This window comes from Erinaceus europaeus, chromosome 12, assembly GCF_950295315.1.
Source record: "Erinaceus europaeus chromosome 12, mEriEur2.1, whole genome shotgun sequence".
Taxonomy (NCBI): Eukaryota; Metazoa; Chordata; class Mammalia; order Eulipotyphla; family Erinaceidae; genus Erinaceus; species Erinaceus europaeus.
Genome location: NC_080173.1, coordinates 9287887 through 9307412, shown reverse-complemented (window position 1 = coordinate 9307412; position 19526 = coordinate 9287887). Strand labels below are relative to the sequence as shown.

Sequence of the window (19526 nt, the reverse complement as noted above, 5' to 3'; positions counted from 1 at the left end):
CACGTTCGTCATCCTGGGAGGCATTTGGGGGCTTCGTGGCACAAAGGCCAAAGGCCGGCACAGACCTAAAGCAGTTGACAGTGAGTCGACAGTGAGAACCGTATACAGTAAGTACGGCAGCAAGAGAAAACAGTTGCCCTGGGCAGACCCCAAACATTTTAACCAGGGGTCTGTTTGGGAAAACAGAACTACAGCTCCCATGAAGCCACTTGGTAGCCTTGCACCGCCCAGCCCCCCCCCGCGCTCCGCCCACCCTCCGTTGGTATATAAAAGACGAATGGCCCAGCCGCCTGCGGAGCGCACAGACGCCGGGGCGCCCGCAGGACCTGTGTGCACCGTAGCCCCAGCTTCTCTCACGGCCTCTCTCAAACCTCCTGGGCCCCCCCTTGCCCCGGCCCCCCCGGATCTGCAGACCCGCGGCTGAGAGCGGACTTGGCCTGTGCGCGTCTCTGGGCTTGGCAGAAGGCTTCCCGCCCGGGTGCTGTGCGTGAGCGCTGGGGACGCGCTGCGGGGCGAGGCGCGGGGCGAGGCGCGGGGCTGAGCCGGGCTGGGCGCGGGCAGGGCGCGGAGGGGCCGGAGAACTCGCGGAGCTGCCCGCCCGGCCCCGGGCCCCCCCGGCCTGGGAACGCGGCTGCTGAGGAGCCCCCGCCCGCCAAACCCCAGCACCTCCGCGGGCCCCCGTGCTCGGGGCATTGCATGGAAACGCAGGGCATGGGCTCGGAGCCCCGAAACCCCTCCATGTGGATTACTTGGTGCTTCTCAGCCGGACTCGGAAGATTCCATCTCTTGTCTCCAATGAGTGAACTGATTACATTCTACCTAACAACCACCGGGAACTAACCTGGAGGTGAGTTTTCTCTGCCATTCGGGCCAGGGGATTGGATATTATTATCATTACTGTTATTATTATCATGATTACTATGAGTATTTTACCACCGCGTCGCTTTCTTATGATCTTTGGAATCTGTTGAAAAGTTCGTCCTTGGCGTTGATGTCTTTCTTCTTAGTCATTTTAGCTACTTTCCTCCAACCTCCAGGGGAACTGCTTCGCCCTGAGCATTGTGGTCAGTGCTGCCAGACTTCCCTCTCCCCCAACCATCCCGTCGCTGGCCGTTCCTGGGGACCAGAGCCCCAAGCTAGGAAAAGTCCTGGGCCCCTCGTCTTGGCCCCTAACGCTCACCTGTTCACCTTGACACCCTCCTGGGCTGTAACTTCAAGAAGGGTCTGTGACCTGCGTCTGCCCACCTGCGACCCAGATGGTGGCTTCAGGGCAGAGTTCTCCGCTCCCCCCCCACACCTTTGGAGGTGGAGTAAGGGTGTTTTTTGCATGTCCCAAGTGATTGGTTCTTTTTTTTTTTTTTCTCCTAAGGACTGTAAGGTCATTGTAAGGCGGGCCTTGAAATGGTGATGTAAGGCGAGTCTGGGGAAGAGTGGAAGATAGCAGGAATTAGGTTCTGGGCGGCCTTTGGCGCCCCTGCCCCGACCTATTCCCAGCGACCTGGGCGCCTTGCTCCTGGGAGAGGCTTCCCAGTTGTCCTGAAGAAGACTTAGTCCCACTCCTGAGTCCACTTGCCCTTCTTCCCCTTGGACTTTTGTGTCTGCCCTGTCTGGGGGCAGTGCTTTGCTTGTTACTGAGTGGACAACAACAGATGTTTATTGACTGAATAACCCAAGCAAATGGGCCTACTTGTACCATTCAACCAGGCTCCTCCTTGTCCTTCTCCGTCTTGCGCACCTGTTCTCCACTCCTGCACCTGCCTTCTGAAGAGAGTTTCCTGCAGATGCTTCCTTCCCTAGATGTGGTGACTTTTGTCCACCCAGAAGTCCTTTCTGCATAGGGAACGTTTGGGCGCTTGTCAGGGTGTCGGTACCCAGAGGAGTGATCCTGTAACTAATCACTTGCTTAGAGGAGATGAAAGAACCAGGCTTTCAAGGAAGAAAAAGGTGACGTGTGTTGCTAGTTCTGCTTCCTGCCCCAGGAACCTGTGGCCCTGTGGTACTCTGGCCCCTTGGTGTGCTTAGTGCCCTGTGGTACTCTGGCCCCTTGGTGGTGCTTAGTGCCCTGTGGTACTCTGGCCCCTTGGTGGTGCTTAGTGCCCTGTGGTACTCTGGCCCCTTGGTGGTGCTTAGTGCCCTGTGGTACTCTGGCCCCTTGGTGTGCTTAGTGCCCTGTGGTACTCTGGCCCCTTGGTGTGCTTAGTGCCCTGTGGTACTCTGGCCCCTTGGTGTGCTTAGTGCCCTGTGGTACTCTGGCCCCTTGGTGGTGCTTAGTGCCCTGTGGTACTCTGGCCCCTTGGTGTGCTTAGTGCCCTGTGGTACTCTGGCCCCTTGGTGGTGCTTAGTGCCCTGTGGTACTCTGGCCCCTTGGTGTGCTTAGTGCCCTGTGGTACTCTGGCCCCTTGGTGTGCTTAGTGCCCTGTGGTACTCTGGCCCCTTGGTGTGCTTAGTGCCCTGTGGTACTCTGGCCCCTTGGTGTGCTTAATGCCCTGTGGTACTCTGGCCCCTTGGTGTGCTTAATGCCCTGTGGTACTCTGGCCCCTTGGTGGTGCTTAGTGCCCTGTGGTACTCTGGCCCCTTGGTGGTGCTTAGTGCCCTGTGGTCCTCCTCTCTCTGCCCCCTTCTCCTGCAGACCCTGGGAGGAGGGGAACTGTTGAAAACTGCCCCTTTGGTAGTCTGGGAGGTGGCACAGTGGTAAAGCTTTGGACTCTCAAGCATGAGGTCCTGAGGTCGATCCCCAGCAGCACATGTGCCAGAGTGATGTCTGGTTCTTTCTCTCTCCTCCTATCTTTTTCACAAATAAATAAAATCTTTAAAAAAAAAGAAAAGAAAACTGTCCCTTTGATGACCAAGTCTGAGCTACCAAATCTGATTTGAAAACTGATCCATGCTCATTTTCTATTTTATTAGAAGATTGTAAAACCAACCAACCAACCAACAAACAAAAACAGTGTAAAAGCAGTGTGTGTGTGTGGGGAACCCCACCCAATTGCCATGGTAGTGCTGGCCATTTGATAGGCTTCCTTGATGCTAAAACCCTGCAGTATAAAGGAGTTTGTTTCCTGCTCCCCCCCCACCCAGTTTTACTTGAAACTTCTACCACGGATTGGCTGTACAGCACTGCATTCTGCTTCAGGCATGGATCATAACTGATATGACAATGCCTCTATTGTCGGACACTGAGCTATTTCCAAATTTGAGCCCTTACAAGTGATGCATTGTGAGCGTCTGTAGCACAGAGCATCTGTCCATCTGTTGAATTAGTTCTATAAGAAAAAACCCCGAAACCACTAACCCTCTTTTAAGCTAGAGTTGGAGGGAGAGGGCATCACTTACCTGAGAGATAACAAGGCACCGGGGAACCACGCACGGCACAGGGCTCAAAGAGAAAAGTGTGATTTGCTTTTTCCTACGGTTGTGACTTAATCAGCCTTGGTATTAGAGGACCTTAAAATATGCCATTAGACCTGCCATGTCAGTAGCTTTAGTAGTGCTGAAGTCTTGAGATGTACTAGGCAGCTGGATTCAAGTTGTCTCTGTGGCCTAGGTGGTGGCTTGATGGTTAGAGCACTGACCCTCAGAGCATGAGGTTCTGTTTGATTCCCAGAATTGCTTGTGTCAGAGTGATATTCTGATCACCCCCCTCTAGTTAATAAGTAAATATCTCTTTAAAAAAGATATTAGTCGGGAGTCAGGCTGTAGCACAGCGGGTTAAGCGCAGGTGGCGCAAAGCACAAGGACCGGCATAAGGATCCCGGTTCGAACCCCAGCTCCCCACCTGCAGGGGAGTCGCTTTACAGGCGGTGAAGCAGGTCTGCAGGTGTCTATCTTTCTCTCCTCCTCTCTGTCTTCCCCTCCTCTCTCCATTTCTCTCTGTCCTATCCAACAACGACAACAACAATAATAACTACAACAATAAAACAAGGGCAACAAAAGGGAATAAATAAATAAAATAAATATTAAAAAAAAAGATATTAGTCTTTTAAAATATTTATTCCCTTTTGTTGCCCTTGTTTTATTGTTGTAGTTATTATTGTTGTTATTAATGCCATCGTTATTGGATAGGACAGAGAGAAATGAGAGAGGCGGGGGAGACAGAAAGGGGGAGAGAAAGACACACACCTGTAGACCTGCTTCACCGCTTGTGAAGCGACTCCCCTGCAGGTGGGGAGCTGGGGGCTCAAACCGGGATCCTTACGCTGGTCCATGCGCTTTGCGCCACCTGTGCTTAACCCACTGTGCTACCGCCCGACTCCCAACATTAGTCTTTTTAACCCCACCTTTGAACACTGGAGATAGTAAAATGATTAGAAATGGAGTTCTAATTTCTTTTCCTTTTTCTAAAAAAATTTTTTATTTATAAAAAGGAAACACTGCCAAAAGCCATAGGATAAGAGGGGTTCAACTCCACACAGTTCCCACCACCAGAACTCTGTATCCCATCCCCTCCCCTGATAGCTTCTCTATTTTTTACCCCTCTGGGAGTATGGACCCAAGGTCACTGTGGGACGCAGAAGGTGGAAGGTCTGGCTTCTGTAATTGCTTCCCTGCTGAAGGAGTTCCAGTTTCTAAAGCTACGATTTCAACAATCAAGCTTACGTGATGCCCCCAGGGGTGTTCAGAGACATTCTGGGTTGGTACACATGTGTAATTTGTGGAGAGAGGCACATCTGGGAAAGGCAGGGGAGTCCTGACCACCCCCATTCCTTGCTGTGTATTGACTTCATCTTACCCCGGAATCACACCCTTTATAATATGCCAGTGGTCCAGTAAGTTTGAAGATTATGGGGCTGGATGATAGCATACCTGACTGAACACATGCATTACTTATACAGTGTAGAAGGACTGGGGCTCAAGCCTCCAGTTGCTACCTGCAGGGGGGAAAGCCTCACAGGCGGTGAAGCAGGGTTGCAGGTGTCTGTCTGTCTATCTCCCCCTTCCCTCTCTATATCTTTATCTAATCAATAAAGATCCTAAAAATATATTGTAAAGAGAAGTCTTACCCTTTTTTAAAAAAAAATTAACTCTTGATTTTGATATGAATCTAGGTTTATAGAAACCATGAAAAAATAGGGCCCAGAGTTGCTATCAACCCTTTCCGCAACTTCTGTAAATGTCACAGTCTGACACAGCCACAGTGTATGGTTCCATCTGACACAGCCACAGTGTATGGTACCATCTGATGTACCATCTGACACAGCCACAGTGTATGGTTCCATCTGATGTACCATCTGACGCAGCCACAGCATATGTGGTTCCATCTGACACAACCACAGTGTATGGTACCATCTGACGTACCATCTGACACAGCCACAGTGTATGGTTCCATCTGACAAAGCCACAGTGTATGGTTCCATCTGACACAGCCACAGTATATGATTCCATCTGACGCAGCCACAGTGTATGGTTCCGTCTGACACAGCCACAGTGTATTGTACCATCTGACACAGCCACAGTGTATGGTTCCATTTGACACAGCCACAGTGTATGGTTCCGTCTGACATAGCCACAGTGTATGGTTCCGTCTGACACAGCCACAGTGTATTGTACCATCTGACACAGCCACAGTGTATGGTTCCATTTGACACAGCCACAGTGTATGGTTCTGTCTGACACAGCCACAGTGTATTGTACCATCTGACACAGCCACAGTGTATGGTTCCATTTGACACAGCCACAGTGTATGGTTCCGTCTGACACAGCCACAGTGTATTGTACCATCTGACACAGCCACAGTGTATGGTTCCATTTGACACAGCCACAGTGTATGGTTCCATCTGATATAGTCACAGTGTATGGTTCCATCTGATATAGTCACAGTGTATGGTTCTATCTGATATAGTCACAGTGTATGGTTCCATCTGATATAGTCACAGTGTATGGTTCCATCTGATACAGTCACAGTGTATGGTACTATCTTACACAGCCACAGTCAGTAGTGCTATGATCAAAGCCAACAGTGCTATGATTAGGAGGTTCACACTTTGGATGAACCTGTTGGCTTTAAATGAGTTTTTCCCTGCTGTCCACCACATTTCCTTCTTATCTGGCTCAGAATGTAATTGGTCAACTTTAAAACACACTTTTTAGAACTGGCCAGGTAGCTCACGTAGTGTGTCGTTTTGCCTTGTGTGTCACCCAGATGGCGGAAGTTTCAAGGCTGTGTTCTTTCTCACTCTGTGTTTCTGTCGTACAATAACAGCAACAGCAACGACAACAACAACAACACTGAATGAAATCGATCCACACACACGAAAGCTGGGCATATTTGATATACAAAGTCTGGTGGTAAATCTCTACTGTGAAACCACCAACACAATTCATACTGTAAACATATGTCACCTTCTACAGTTTCCTCCTGCCCCTCTTATTTAGGATGATGATAATGATTTTTTTTTTTTTGTCATAATGACACTCAATAAAAGTTCCCTGTCCCCTTCAAATGTATTCATTTCTGTACACCTTTATTCTAGAGAAACTTATCAGGTGAAAGATCACCATCTTCTCCCCTTGGCCAGTTCACTGTGCTCTTTATTTCCAACCCACTGAGCAGAGGAGAGGAACAAAAGAGGGAGAAGCATCTCTGTAGGCTCCTCCCTCCCTGTCTCTCCTCCTCTACGCCCCCCTGGGCGTTCATTGTGTAGTCTAAGGTGGGTTATTACCTGATCTGTCCTGACACGCCTCTGGAGGGGCAGGTGGCCAGATGACATCCGGTGTGCGTGCGAGCTTTCGAGCTGCCAAGCCCCGAACGTCGGCAAGTCCGGTGTGCAATACGGTGACTCAGGCCAGAGGAGCAGGTGTGTCCCGGTGCTTGATGCGCCAAGACAGCATTTCCTGGATATTTGGGCAGGTTTTTTTTTTTTTTTTTCTTTTTTCTTTTCTTCATTGAGGGATTAATGTTTTACATTTGACAGTAAATACAATAGTTTGTACATGCATAACATTTCTCCAGTTTTCCACATAACAATACAACTCCCACTAGGTCCTTTGGGCAGGTTTAAAGTGCCATGTATTTATTTGCCTTGAAGCTCACAGTGGACTTAGGGTGTTGGCATGCAGTATTGGACTAGGAAGTGATTCCCCTTGCTTTTTCTTTTGCTAAGACTTATTTATTTATTTATGAAGGGCAAGAGAGAATGAAGACACCAGAGCATCCCCCTGGCCTCTGTGATGCTGGGGCTCAAACTCAGGAGCTGATGTTTGCAGGTTAGGTCAGCTGTTCCACCTCTATATAACTGCCTGGACTACAGTTCCCTTCCCTTTCTTTCTTTCTTTCTTTCTTTCTTTCTTTCTTTCTTTCTTTCTTTCCTTCCTTCTTCCTTCCTTCCTTCTTTCTTTCTTTCTTTCTTTCTTTTTACTTTTTTTAAAAAAAATTATCTTTATTTATTTATTGGATAAAGACAACCAGAAATTGAGGGGGTAAGGGGTGATAGAAAGGGAGAGAGAATGAAAAACACCTGCAGCTTCACTGCTCGCAAAGCTTTCTCTCGGCAGAGGGGGGACAAGGGCTTGAACCCATGTCCTTGTGCATTGTAGCATGTGCGTCACCACCTGGCCACCAGTTCTCCTTTTCTTTAGGGGACTTATTCCTCTCCCTCCCCACCACCCCCAAAAAGGGAGTGAAGAGAGTTGGCCTGATGGCTTTTGGGGGGAACACTGATATGGGTAGAACTGAGGGAGTCTCTTTGCATCAAGAACACTTATGTGAAGTCGAGGCCCGTCTGCCCTCACTAGTCCGGAGACTACTTAGTCGAAACCTTCCGCCTATAACCCACCACCAATAAGCCTTTCTGCTTCCAGCTTCTTCTCTGGCGAGGGTGTGTGTGGATGCTGTCTGTTTGGGCTAAGGCAGCTCTGGGGTTACTTAAATCTCAGCAAAACATACATTTATTTATTTATTTTTAATTTTAATATGCATTTTTAATTTTAATAGTGATTTAATAACGATGGACAAGATTGTAAGATAACAGGGGTACAGTTCCACACAGTTCCCACCACCAGAGTTCTATGTCTCATCCCCTCCATTGGAAGCTTCCCTATTCTTTCTTCCTCTGGAAGCATGGACCAAAATTCTTTATGGGGGTGCAGAAGTTGGAAGGTCTGGCTTCTATAAATGCTTCTCCACTAGCAGACTTTTGTTGTCCAGATCGATTTTTTTTTTTTTTTTTTTTTTTGGCTTAAGTTTTGGTTGCCTAGAGCAAAACTTTTTCTTTTCCTCTTCAAAACACTCCCAGCTGTCCTACTAGGGCTTGTAAACTGAAATACTTCTCCTTCCTTCTCCCTCTCTCTCCTCTGCCCCTGTACAGGCCCCCTTCCTCGAACACCCAGACGCAGAGAATCCTAGCAGGAAGTCTTGGTGGGAGAGGGTGTGGAGAGGTTGTCGCCAGTTACAGAGCTGCCCCTCAGCTTCTCCTGTCAGTGCTCACTTCCTGGGAGATGTAGCTTTTCTCTAGCAAGCTGGGCACAGACTGTTCAGACTGTCCATTCTGAGCTGCATTTGTGGTCTGCATAAGAATGAATGACTTGTGGTCCTGGAGGTGGTGCAGTGGATAAAGTATTGGACTTACAAGCATGAGGTTCTGAGTTCAATCCGCAGCAGTACATGTGCCAGAGTGATGCTCTGGGTCTCTTTATTTCCACCTCTCTCTCTAATAAATAAGTAAAATATTAAAACAAATAATGAATGAGTTAAAGATGTTGTGTCCTTTGGGAAAAAGTGAATGTAATGGCAGTGATTATGCTCAGTGAAATAAGTGAAAGACAGCCACTGGAAGTTTTCATTCATTTGTGGAATATAGATAATTGAAAACCCTGAACTTGCAAAAATCAAAAATGTCTAGGGACAGGACACAGAATGTTGTTGGTGAGTTTGGTATGGAACTAGAGCCTGTAATCTTATAATCTTGCACACCATTATTAAATCACTTAAACAAAAAAAAAAGGAAGAAAAAAAATGACTGAGAGAACTTGTTAAAAAATACATTTTCCTAGCAGCCATCAACCCCCCCCACCCCCCCACACCCCACACACTTGAGGCTTTGGGTATGTGTGGGATCTTGAGGTGGGGGGCAGGTGTTTTCAGTACTCTCCCAGGCTATTCCAATATAGACAGGTACTTTGAAAAAGCAGGGAGTCTGACTTCTTGGCCAGCCAAAGCCCAAATTGAGCCTTTCCCTGCCTGAAGCTTTCCCAAGCTCAAAGCTTCTCTCCCTCCCTATCCCAGGTACCTGGTTATGTTGGTCCAGACTTTGACAAAGGCGTCTAGTAATCAGATGCTCTTTGTACTTAAGACAGGAGTGTCTGCATTTGGGTAAACGGTAGAGAAACTCCAGCTCTGTTCTCTCTGTCTCTTTTCCCTTCCCTTCCCTTCCCTTCCCTCCCCTCCCCTCCCCTCCCCTCCCCTCCCTTCCCTTCCCTTCTCTTCTCTTCTCTTCAATCTCTCTCTCTCTCTCTCTCTCTCTCTGTCTCTCTGGACCAGGGTCTCCCATGGGAAATTTCACTGCTTCCAGGGGCCACTCTTTCATTCAGATAGAGACACAGGGAGAGAGGAAGGGGGAGAGATAACAGCACTAGAGCTTTTCCAAGTGTTGAGACACTGCTCCTGTGAATCTAGGGCTGGAACCTGGCCCAAACCCCAGACACACACCCTCCCAGGTGAGCTGTCTCTCCTGCCCCCAGTTCTTTAGGATTGAGTTATACGTATAGTCTCTCCTTAGATTGGTCTGGTCCCTGTGAGCTTGGAAAATGCCCTTCCTGTCACATTGTCTTGTGTGCTCCAAGACCACGGGGACTTCTCTTTCTGGCCATCGTCATCCTAGGTGATGTTATTGTCATCCTCTCTCTTTCTCCTCTCTCTTTTACCTTCTCTCTCTCTCTCTCTCTCTTTCTTTCTCCTTTTGCCTCCAGGATTATTGCCGGGTCTAGTGCCAGTACTACGAGTCCGCTGCTACTGGTGGCCATTTTTTTTGCTTCCCCATTTTATTCTGTAGGACAGAGAGAAATTGAGAGGGGGAGGGGAGATACGGGGAGCAAAAGAGATGCCTGCAGACCTGCTTTCACCTCGAAGTGTCCTCGTTGCAGGTTGGGGAGCAGGGGGGGCTCAAACCCAGGTCCTTACGCATAGTACTGTGTGCCCTTAACCAAATGGGCCACCGCCAGGCCCCCTCTCCCTCCCCTCTCAATTTCTCTCCAAAAATAAACAAACACATGAATAAATAAATAAGATAAAATAATCACACAGCTCCCTTGCTGCACAGATGGGTTTGTGCTTGGACAGAAAGAAAGGCATCCACGGAACTGATTTGGGTTGATCACAGGCTGTGAGCAAGGCCCCAGGGGAGCGAGCGGCCTGAGGAATGCTGAAGCAGCAGGTTTCTGTCAAAGAATGACTTTCTGTGAAGTGAATCATCACCTCCTCTCGCACGCAGGAGGTCTGCTGGTACAGGTTTCTACACAGCAGTATGGAAGCCAGGTGCCTTTTGTAGTGGGTGAGGACAGAAGGGGCTCCCTGCTCAGGCTGGTGAGATCAAGGCTTCTCTGGTTGTGGGTCCTCAGGAGCAAACCAAACCTTCTGGCCCTTGACCCCGCCCCCTTCCCCATGGCTGGCCAAATGCCTCTTTCTATTTTACTTTAGTTATTTTTTTTCTTCCTGTCCTTATTGGGTCTTTGCCCCTTCAGGACAATTTTCCCCCCTAGATAGACAGAGATAGAGACAGATACACAGAGACAAAACACACCAAACTGCATCAAAGCTTCCTTAAGTGTGGTGTGTGTGTGTGTGTGTGTGTGTGTGTGTGTGTGTGTGTGTGTAAGCGTGTGTAAGCTCCAACCTGGGGCCCCTTGCATGGCCGAGCAAGTGTGCTCTGTCCAGGTGAGCTAATCTGCCGGCCCCCTAGCAGATGCCTCGGATTGGGTCTGATTTAATTGGCTCGAGACTTTTATCTGCGTTGCTGTTGTTGCCTCAAATGGGGGTCCTTGACCTCATTTCACCTCAGTAGCTATTTCCTCTCCTTTTGCTGATCCCAGAAACCAAGTTGGATGGACAGGAAACTATCTCCCCTACTCACTGGCCTGTCAGATGACTCAGCGGGGACTTGTCCATTTGCTCCTCTCATTTTCCACAATCACAAACACAAGCCACCCAGTACCCATCACCCTTCCTTAAACTCCTCCTCCCTGGCTCCCCATTCTTCCGCTCCCTCCCCAAACCTCTCTCCTGCCCCCCCTCACCTTTCTTTCTTCCTCCCTCCCTTCCTCCCTCCCTCCCTCCCTCCCTCCCTTCCTTCCTTCCTTCCTTCCTTCCTTCCTTCCTTCCTTCCTTCCTCATTGTCCATTTTATTGTTGTTCTTTAATTCATTCATCCATTGTATCCCTTTGTATTACACACATAGGTGAAGTCATATATACAATGTGTGTATTTTTCCTTGTGACTTTGATTCCACTTTGCAAAATGGAGTCACTTCTGTTTTACTGCAGAAGGTTACAATTCCACCATCTTTTAGCATCTTGTAGCTGAATAGTATCCCATTGTGTATACTGGGCGCACTGTGTCATCCAGCCCAGTAAACATGGAAGCGGGGGATGACTTTTTTTTTTAAAACTATTTTATTTATTTATTCATGAAGAAGATAGGCAGAGAGAAACAGAAAGTACCAGACATCACTCTGGTCCATGTGCTGCCTGGAATTGAACTCGGGACCTCATGCTTACGAGTCTTGTGCTTTATCCACTGTACCACCTCCGGACCACTGGGATATGACTTTCTAAGCAAGTGTTTGTTTATTCTTCAAGTTGGGGTGGGGAAAGTGGAGTGTTATGGGATTCCAGTGCATATGTTTTTTTTGTTCCCTCTCTAGTTACAGACACAATTCCAGTCATTGGCTTGTGAACTTCCGCTTTTGTTACTAATGGTGCTTCCTGGATGGGTTTGCAGATGCTGCCACAGCTGCTGTTGCTCCTGGGCTCGTGGGTTTCTGTAGCTTTGGGCCAGCCAAAAGCTGGCTGGATGCTGGAGTCTCTGTGGGAGAGGGCTCTCTTGTGCTTGAGGGCTGGAAAGGAACGTGCCTGATAAGCAGAGGCTTCCAGCAACACCTTTTCATGGCTGTATTCACATTTTTTCCCTCATATGATTACTTTTCAGTTCAGACTCCTTTTCGAATTTTGTTTTTAAACTTGATTTATTATTGGATAGAGACTGAGAGAAATTGAGAAGGGAGGGGAAGATAGAGAGGGAAAGAGACAGAGGGATACCTGCAGCCCTGCTTCACCGCCCGTGAAGCTGTCCCCCTGCAGATGGGGAGTGGGGGCTTGAACCTGGGTCCTTGCGCACTGTGATGTGTGTGCTTAACCAGGTGAGCTGCCACCTGGCCCCCAGTTTAGATCCTTTCTATAGTGGTAAAGTGCATGTGCGATTTAACACCTTAACTGCTTTACCTGTGTAGGAGTGACTCTAGGGAAAGCCACATTGTTGTGTAGCTTTTGTCAATATCTATCTCCAAATTATTTTTATCTCAATGAGAAACTGCTCTTCCCAGTTCCTTGCCAGCCCTCATTCAATTCTTCTATCTTTTTCTTTTCTTTTTGTCTCCAGGGTTATTGCTGGGGCTCTGTGCCTGCTCTATGAATCCACTGCTCCTGGAGGCTACTTTTTCCCTTTTATTGCCCTTGCTATTCATGGTGGTTGTTGTTATTGCTGGCCTTGTTGCTGCATAGGACAGAGGGAAATGGAGAGAGGAGGGGAAGATAGAGAGGGGGAGAGAAAGATAGAAAGATAGATACCTGCAGACCTGCTTCACTGCCTGTGAAGTGATCCCCCTGCAGGTGGGGAGCCGGAGGCTCGAACCGAGTTCCTTACGTCGGTCCATGCACTTTGCACCATGTGTGCTTAACCAGCTGTGCTACTGCCTGGCCCCCAGTGATTTTTTTAAAAAAATTTTTATTTATAGAATGGAAGTATTGACAAAACTCTAGGATAAGAGGATTACAACTCCACACAATGCCCACCACCAGGGTTCTGCATCCCCTCCCCTCTATTGGAAGCTTTCCTATTCTTTATCCCTCTGGGAGTGTGGACCCAGGGTCACTGTGGGATGCAGAAGGTGGAAAGTTTGGCTTCTGTAATTGCTTCCTCGCTGAACATGGGCGTTGACAGGTCAATCCATACTCCCAGCCTGCCTCTCTCTTTCCCTAGTGAGGTGGGGCTCTGGGGAAGCAGGGCTCCAGGACACATTGCTGGGGTTGTCTGCCCAGAGAAGTCCGGTTGGGCATCATGGTAGCATCTGGAACCTGATGGCTAAAAAAAAGAGTTAAGATAGAAAGCAGAACAAATTGTTGACCAATTATGAACCCAAAGGCAAGAATAGTGCATATCAGATGTCAGGCGCAGACAAAAACTAGTGAAGTCCTGGGCCCTTTGGAATATACCTAAAATAGACATATCTAGTCATTTCTTAAGGGGCACTTGAGTAGTCCCCACATTTTGGCTATTGTGAACAAGATGGCCAAGAATATGGGTGTATAAATATCTGTTGGAGTCACCCTGTGGTCCAGGTGGGATGACTGGGTCATGTGGTTGCTCTGTGCGTTGTTTTTGGAGGAACTGCCCTCATCACAGGAACATTTTCCACTCTGGCAACAAGCCACAAGGCTTCCACTATGAACCTTCCCAGGAGGTGGGAAGTGACAGCCAAGGAATGTTAAAGACACCTCCATGAGGAAGACTAGAGCCCCACCCCTTTCAGGTGGAATCTTTCCTAAGAAAAGAGTCTTTCCTAAGAACTAGGTTCCCTGGGGGAGACATACAGAGCAGCAGGGCACTGCAGTGTGTGGGGGCTTTACTCAGCTTCAAATAGGCATCATCTGTCTTTTTGGAAAGGATTTTCTTGGGGTCCTGGCGGTGGCGCACCGGGTTAAGCGCACGTAGTATGAAGCGCAATGACCAGTGCAAGGATCCCGCACTGCTCCAGTACCTGTGAAGGTTTCCCCCTCCAGGTGGGGACCAGGGGCTTGAACCCTGGTCCTTGCACACTGTAATGTGTGTGCTTAACCAGGTGCACCACCGCCTGGCCCCTACTATTAGGTTTTCCATCAGTTTCCTTTTATTTATTTATTTTTAAATGAAGCAGCAAGAAGCAGTGATTACAGGTGGCTACGTGACAGAACAGGCTCATCAAAGTGCAGAGGCTTCTTGTTTGGGGGAGGAGGGGTTTCCTGTGACCCCTCCTTCCCCGTGACCTCTGTCACAACCCCCCCCCCCCCCAATTTGGCTTCACACCAAACTAGTTTGGTGACCACAGGCTGGCACAGGGAGAGAGGTTAGGTTGCTCTGAATGAAGGGGATCCGTGGCCATTGGCAAGTCGTTTGGGAAATTCAGCTGTTTGGGTTTTTAATTAAATCTCCAAGTGGAAACGGGGGATGTGGTTAACCAGAGAGCCGAGAGGGTCCTGGCTCCTCATTCCTCCCTGACCACGGGGCTTTTCCGCCTTTCCCGGAATTGGAATTGCCTCCCTTGTCACTTTCTAACCTCTCTGCCCCCACCCCTGTGTGGCCTTGGGATTTGGCTCAGGGCTCCCGTTTCTTCCAGACCCTGGCTGCCCACCTTCTCCCTAGGAATCAGGCTGAGGAGAGGCCACTTGAAGAAGCCACGTGTGTGTGGCTGTATCCTGGTTCACAAGGCACACTGGCCCATAAGCCACGGCTTCCAGTCCCTACTACACCTCTGTGTCATGCATGGCTGGGGCTCCCCCAAACAGCTGTGTGCTGTTGGAAAGGATGTGAAATAGCCCCTAATGGGCTTGGAGTGCATGGTTCTGGGATTTTAGTTCCCCTGGGCTGTGGACATTCTTCTCTGACTTTAGTGCCTTAGGGACCTCAGAGAATGTCCTCAGAGCCTTGAAGCATGGATTCAACCATGGCACTGGGGTCCTGCCCTCCCCATGGCCCATTCTGTCACCAGCATCTCTGTGACTTGGTACAGTCATTGGGGGATCTCTCGGGGCTCTGCTCCTCCATAAAAGGTAACGTGTGTTTAAGTCAGTCACTTTCAGTTTCAAGTTGCAGAGAATGGGCTCTAACCACTGGGTGTTTTGCTTGATCACATGACTGAGATGTCACATCTGGAAGGCTAGATGTACTGCTTATCAGTGATTGGCTGACTCTGGAGTTTTCTCCAATTCTTCTCTCCCTCCTCCCCCCATTTTTTCCTTCCTGCCTCCCTCCCTCCTCCCCTCCCTCCCTCCCTCTTTCCTTCCTTCCTTTTCTTTCTCTTTCTCTCTTTTCTTTGTCTGCCTTTCTCTCTTTGCCCCTTGCCTCTGCTTCTCTTCCCTCCCCTCCTCCCTCCTTCTTTCTTTCCTCACCCCTCCTCTCTACCAGAACTTCACTGGGTCTGTAAGGTTATGTGCCTACACAGTTCTACCTGCCCTCTTTCACATAGAAGATGAGAGACCAAGAAGGAGAGAGAGAGAGAGAGAGAGAGAGACTGAGAGATGTCACTGCTTCAGCACTCTTGAAGCTTCCCCTTTTTGCGTGGTGCTTTCCTGTGGTGGGCGAGGTTTGAACCCAGGTCCTTAACTCATGGCAAAGTGTGTGCTTACTGGGTGAGTCATCTTCCAGACTTCTTTTCTTCTTTACGTAGTAGTTTCATTCTTAGCTTTGCTCCCTGGTGGACCAGGAAGGGCAGGCCATGTGCAGGTGTCCTGACTGCAGACCTGGAGGCAGGGACCACTTTTGTTCGTGTGTCCTTGGAACACAGAGGCTGCACTCACCTGTGTGCCAGGGTGAGCCAGACCCCAGGCTAGGGGCAGGGGTGGGGGATACTGACTGGCCCTTTTGTTGGCACAAGCTTTTCACCTGGACCTGGGGGCTGGAGGCAGCTTCTCCCATGAATCACCAGGATTCTGCAGCCCTCAGGAAGCTGGATAGATAGATGGGGAGAAAAGCCACATGTCCGCTGTGACCAAGTCGGAGCACTGGATAATGAAACATGCACTTGGAGGGGGGCAGAGAATGACTTCTGCTGACCTTTGGTTGACCTGAGAGGGTGCCCAGGGTATAGGTGATCAGTGAAAATTAGAAGGTAAATTAACATCAGCACTCCCCCCCCTCTGGTTCTCTGAATCCCAGTATCTAATTTTTTAAATCTTTATTTATGTTTTCCATTTTATTGGACATGACAGAAACAGAGAGGATGGGAAGATACAGAGGTAGATAGGTAGATAGATAAAGAGAGAGAGAGAAAGATAGACACCTGCAGATTTGCTTTGCCACTTGTGAAGTGTCTCACCTGCAGATGGGAAACTGGGGGCTTGAACCCAGATTCTTGTGTGGGTCCTTTCACTTAACTGTGTGTACCACCACCCAGAACCCCAGCACCTAATTTTGCGTGGGCTGTGGTCCTACTTCATCAAGGGACAGGGAGTTTGGCTCTTGGAGTAACCCTCAGTCCATAGCTTTTCAGGTGCTATCCGAGGTGGGGGTGTCTCTTCTCACTTACCTGCACAAGAGGGGAAACTTGGAATTTTGACTTGATGCTCCGAAGCAAAGGAAAATCCCTTCCCTGGTTCTGAGCATTTCTAGATCAGCAGTGCTCCTCCCAGTCTTCTGTACACAGGTGAGGCCAGAGGCAGGTCTGTTTCTTTGTGTGGTTGTCTGGACTGGAGGCTGAGAGCCCAGGCTGGTTGGGCAGAGGCCCGATTCTGAAGCAGTCACATAAGTAGATTTACTTAGAGGGTGCTTTTTTTTTTTTTAATTATTAGTGGTTTAATAATGATCAACAAGATTGTAAGGTAACAGGGGTACAATTCCACACAGTTCCCACCACCAGAATTCCATGTCCCATCCCCTCCATTGGAATCTTCCCTATCCTTTATCCCTTTGGGAGTATGGACCAAAATTCTTTATGGGGTGCAGAAGGTGGAAGGTCTGGCTTCTGTAATTGCTTCTCCATTGAATATGGGCATTGGCTGGTGGATCCACACCCCCAGCCTGTTTCTATCTTTCCCTAGTTGGAGCAGGGCTCTGGGGAGGGGAGGTTCTGGGACATAATGGTGAGGTTGTCTGCCCAGGGAAGTCAGGATGGAATCATAGTAGCATCTGCAACTTGGTGGCTGAAAGGTGGTAAGATATAAAGCAGGACACATTGTTTAATAAACAGGAGCCCAAAGGTAGGAATAGAGCAGATGAAATTAGGGATCTTCGTGTGGGAAGAAGCTAGGAAGTCTATTTTAGGTATGTTCCAAGGGGCCCGTGACTTTACTAATTTTTGCCTGAGCTGTTAGCTAACATGCAGGTGGGCCAGAGGTATTATCTGGGGAGATGGTGTCAGAGTTGATAATAGGACTAGAAAGCTGGATTAGAGAAGAGAATAGCTCTCAAACATGAGGAAAGTATATAAATATTATTAACTATACACCCCATAGATCTGACCTAGGGCCCATATATATCAATTAGTTAATTCATTAATTAAAAAGTTCATTTATAAGATAAAAAACCAAAAAATATTGACAAAAACCATAGGATAAGAGGGGTACAAGTCCACACAATTCCCACCACCAGTGTTCTGCATCCCATCCCTCCATTGGAAGCTTTCCTATTCTTTATCCATCTGGGAGCATGGACCCAGGATCATTATGGGGTGCAGAAGGTGGAAGGTGGAAGGTTACTATAATTGCTTCTCTGCTGAACCTGGGCATTGGCAGGTTGATCCATACTCCCAGCCTATTTCTATCTTTCCCTAGTGGGCAGGGTTCTGGAGAGATAAGGTTCTAGGGTACATTGGTGAGGTTGTCTGCCCGGGGAAGTCAGGTTGGTGTCATGGTAGCATCAGCAGCTTGGTGTCTGAAAAAACATTAAGATATTAAGAGGAACAAATTGTTTGATATTCAGGAACCTAAAGGCAGAAGTATATCAGATGGGATTTGGGGTCTCCATTTGGGGAAGTTAGTAGGTCTATGTTAGGTATATTCCAAGGGACCCATGACTTTACTAATTTTTGCCTGAGCCTGACACCTAGTATGCAGGTGGGCCAATGGTATTATCTGGGGTGATGGTGTCAGGGTTGGAAATAAGACTAGAAAGCTGGATCAGGGAAGAGAGTAGCTCCCAAACCTGAGCAAAAGTATATAAATACCGTAAACTGTCAACCCCATCGATTTGATCTGGGGCCTCTATTCAGTGCAGGAGCCTGTGTAATCTCTGCATCCCTGTAGGTCTGAGCTTGCATTCTGTGGTCATAGCTGGGAACATTCTAGGCTGCACCCATTGCTGGACCCGTCTTCCTCGAGTGGTGGGGGAGATTTTGACCTAACCTCCCTTCAGAGAATGGGGGAGTCCCTACCATTGTTGATCCACATTGAGGGCCAGGTCCGATAGGGGCCCACAAAGGGATCCATTATGTTGTTCCTAATAGAGATGACCGGTGACAGTGGTGAGAGGGATCTGTTAGGGGTCTGGGTTCCCAGGACTCCCTGACTAGGGCCCCAGTTGATGGGGTGGCCTAGTAGTGACTAAAGAGTCATCATTAAAGTCTGCTGGTCTTATTCAGCTTTTGCAATCATTACAAGCTTTTGTAATCTGATAAGGTTGGCCTTGGAGTGACTGAGGGAAGTGAAATAGAAAATATGCAGGTCTAAGTTGAAACTATTGGATTAGGTACTTTATGTTGTCTTTTTTAGGTCTTTCTGCTTGCTTGCTACCCTTATTGGATCACTGCAAACTATTGTGCATTTTTGCTTTAAGTTCTATATTTTCCCCTAAGTTATAGATACATGTGCACATGTGCTCTGTCTCTTGGGCCTTGGTCCATATCTAGGTGTTGGGATTTTGTTAGGAAGTACACTACCCGGAATGGAACTAAGGCATCCTATGAGCTAGGAATGGTCTTACCAGAGTCCTGGAGCTGAAGGGTTGACATCACAGGCCTGTAGTCTGTGGACATAGTCCAAAGTGAAACATGTAGAGATGGAACTGGTTGCAGTTAATTAATTAACTTATTAGATAGAGACAGAGAAATCAGGACAGAAGGAAGAGACACAGAGACACCTGGGAGAAAGGAGAGACATCTGCAGCCCTGCTTCGCCTCTCATGAAGCTTTCCCCCTGCAGGTGGGGAACCCACGTGACTTGAACCTGGGTTCCTGAACATGTGTACCCATGGTTCTGTATGGTGTGCCCACCTCTGCCAGCTTGTGCCCTGACCCCTAGGAGCTCCACATTGGGGAGGTGGGCTGGATTGTTCATCGGGCAGTTTGGCGTCAGGTGGGGAGCCTTGCTTTGCTTTCTCTGTCTGCAGGATACACAGGTCGGCTTTGTTCGAGCAGCAGTGACTCATGCTCATGGGTTGCGTGAGCTCGTAGAGGAAGCCTTGCCACCCTGGCAGGTGTAGCCGCTGCTCTCCTTTTCCCTGGTGAGGAAGAAAAAAAAAAGCTCCTTGTTCTGTTCTTCTCCTGGTTCTTTCTGCTCTGAAGCTAGAGAATGAATAGCCTTTTTAGGGAGGGTGGCAAGGTGGGAGGAGAGGGGTGATTATCATGTATTAA

The 19526-nt window shown here is 48.5% G+C and overlaps 1 long non-coding RNA gene across 5 annotated transcripts in view; it reads left to right on the top strand.

Moving 5' to 3' along the window:
- The first annotated feature begins 328 nt into the window (after positions 1–328).
- The window catches only part of LOC132541828 (uncharacterized), a 317142-nt gene continuing 297944 nt past the window's right edge, over positions 329–19526 (top strand). For all 5 annotated transcript variants that reach the window (XR_009552913.1, XR_009552914.1, XR_009552911.1 and 2 more), the window contains exon 1: positions 329–847. This is a non-coding gene — a long non-coding RNA (uncharacterized LOC132541828). The remainder of the gene's footprint in view (positions 848–19526) is intronic.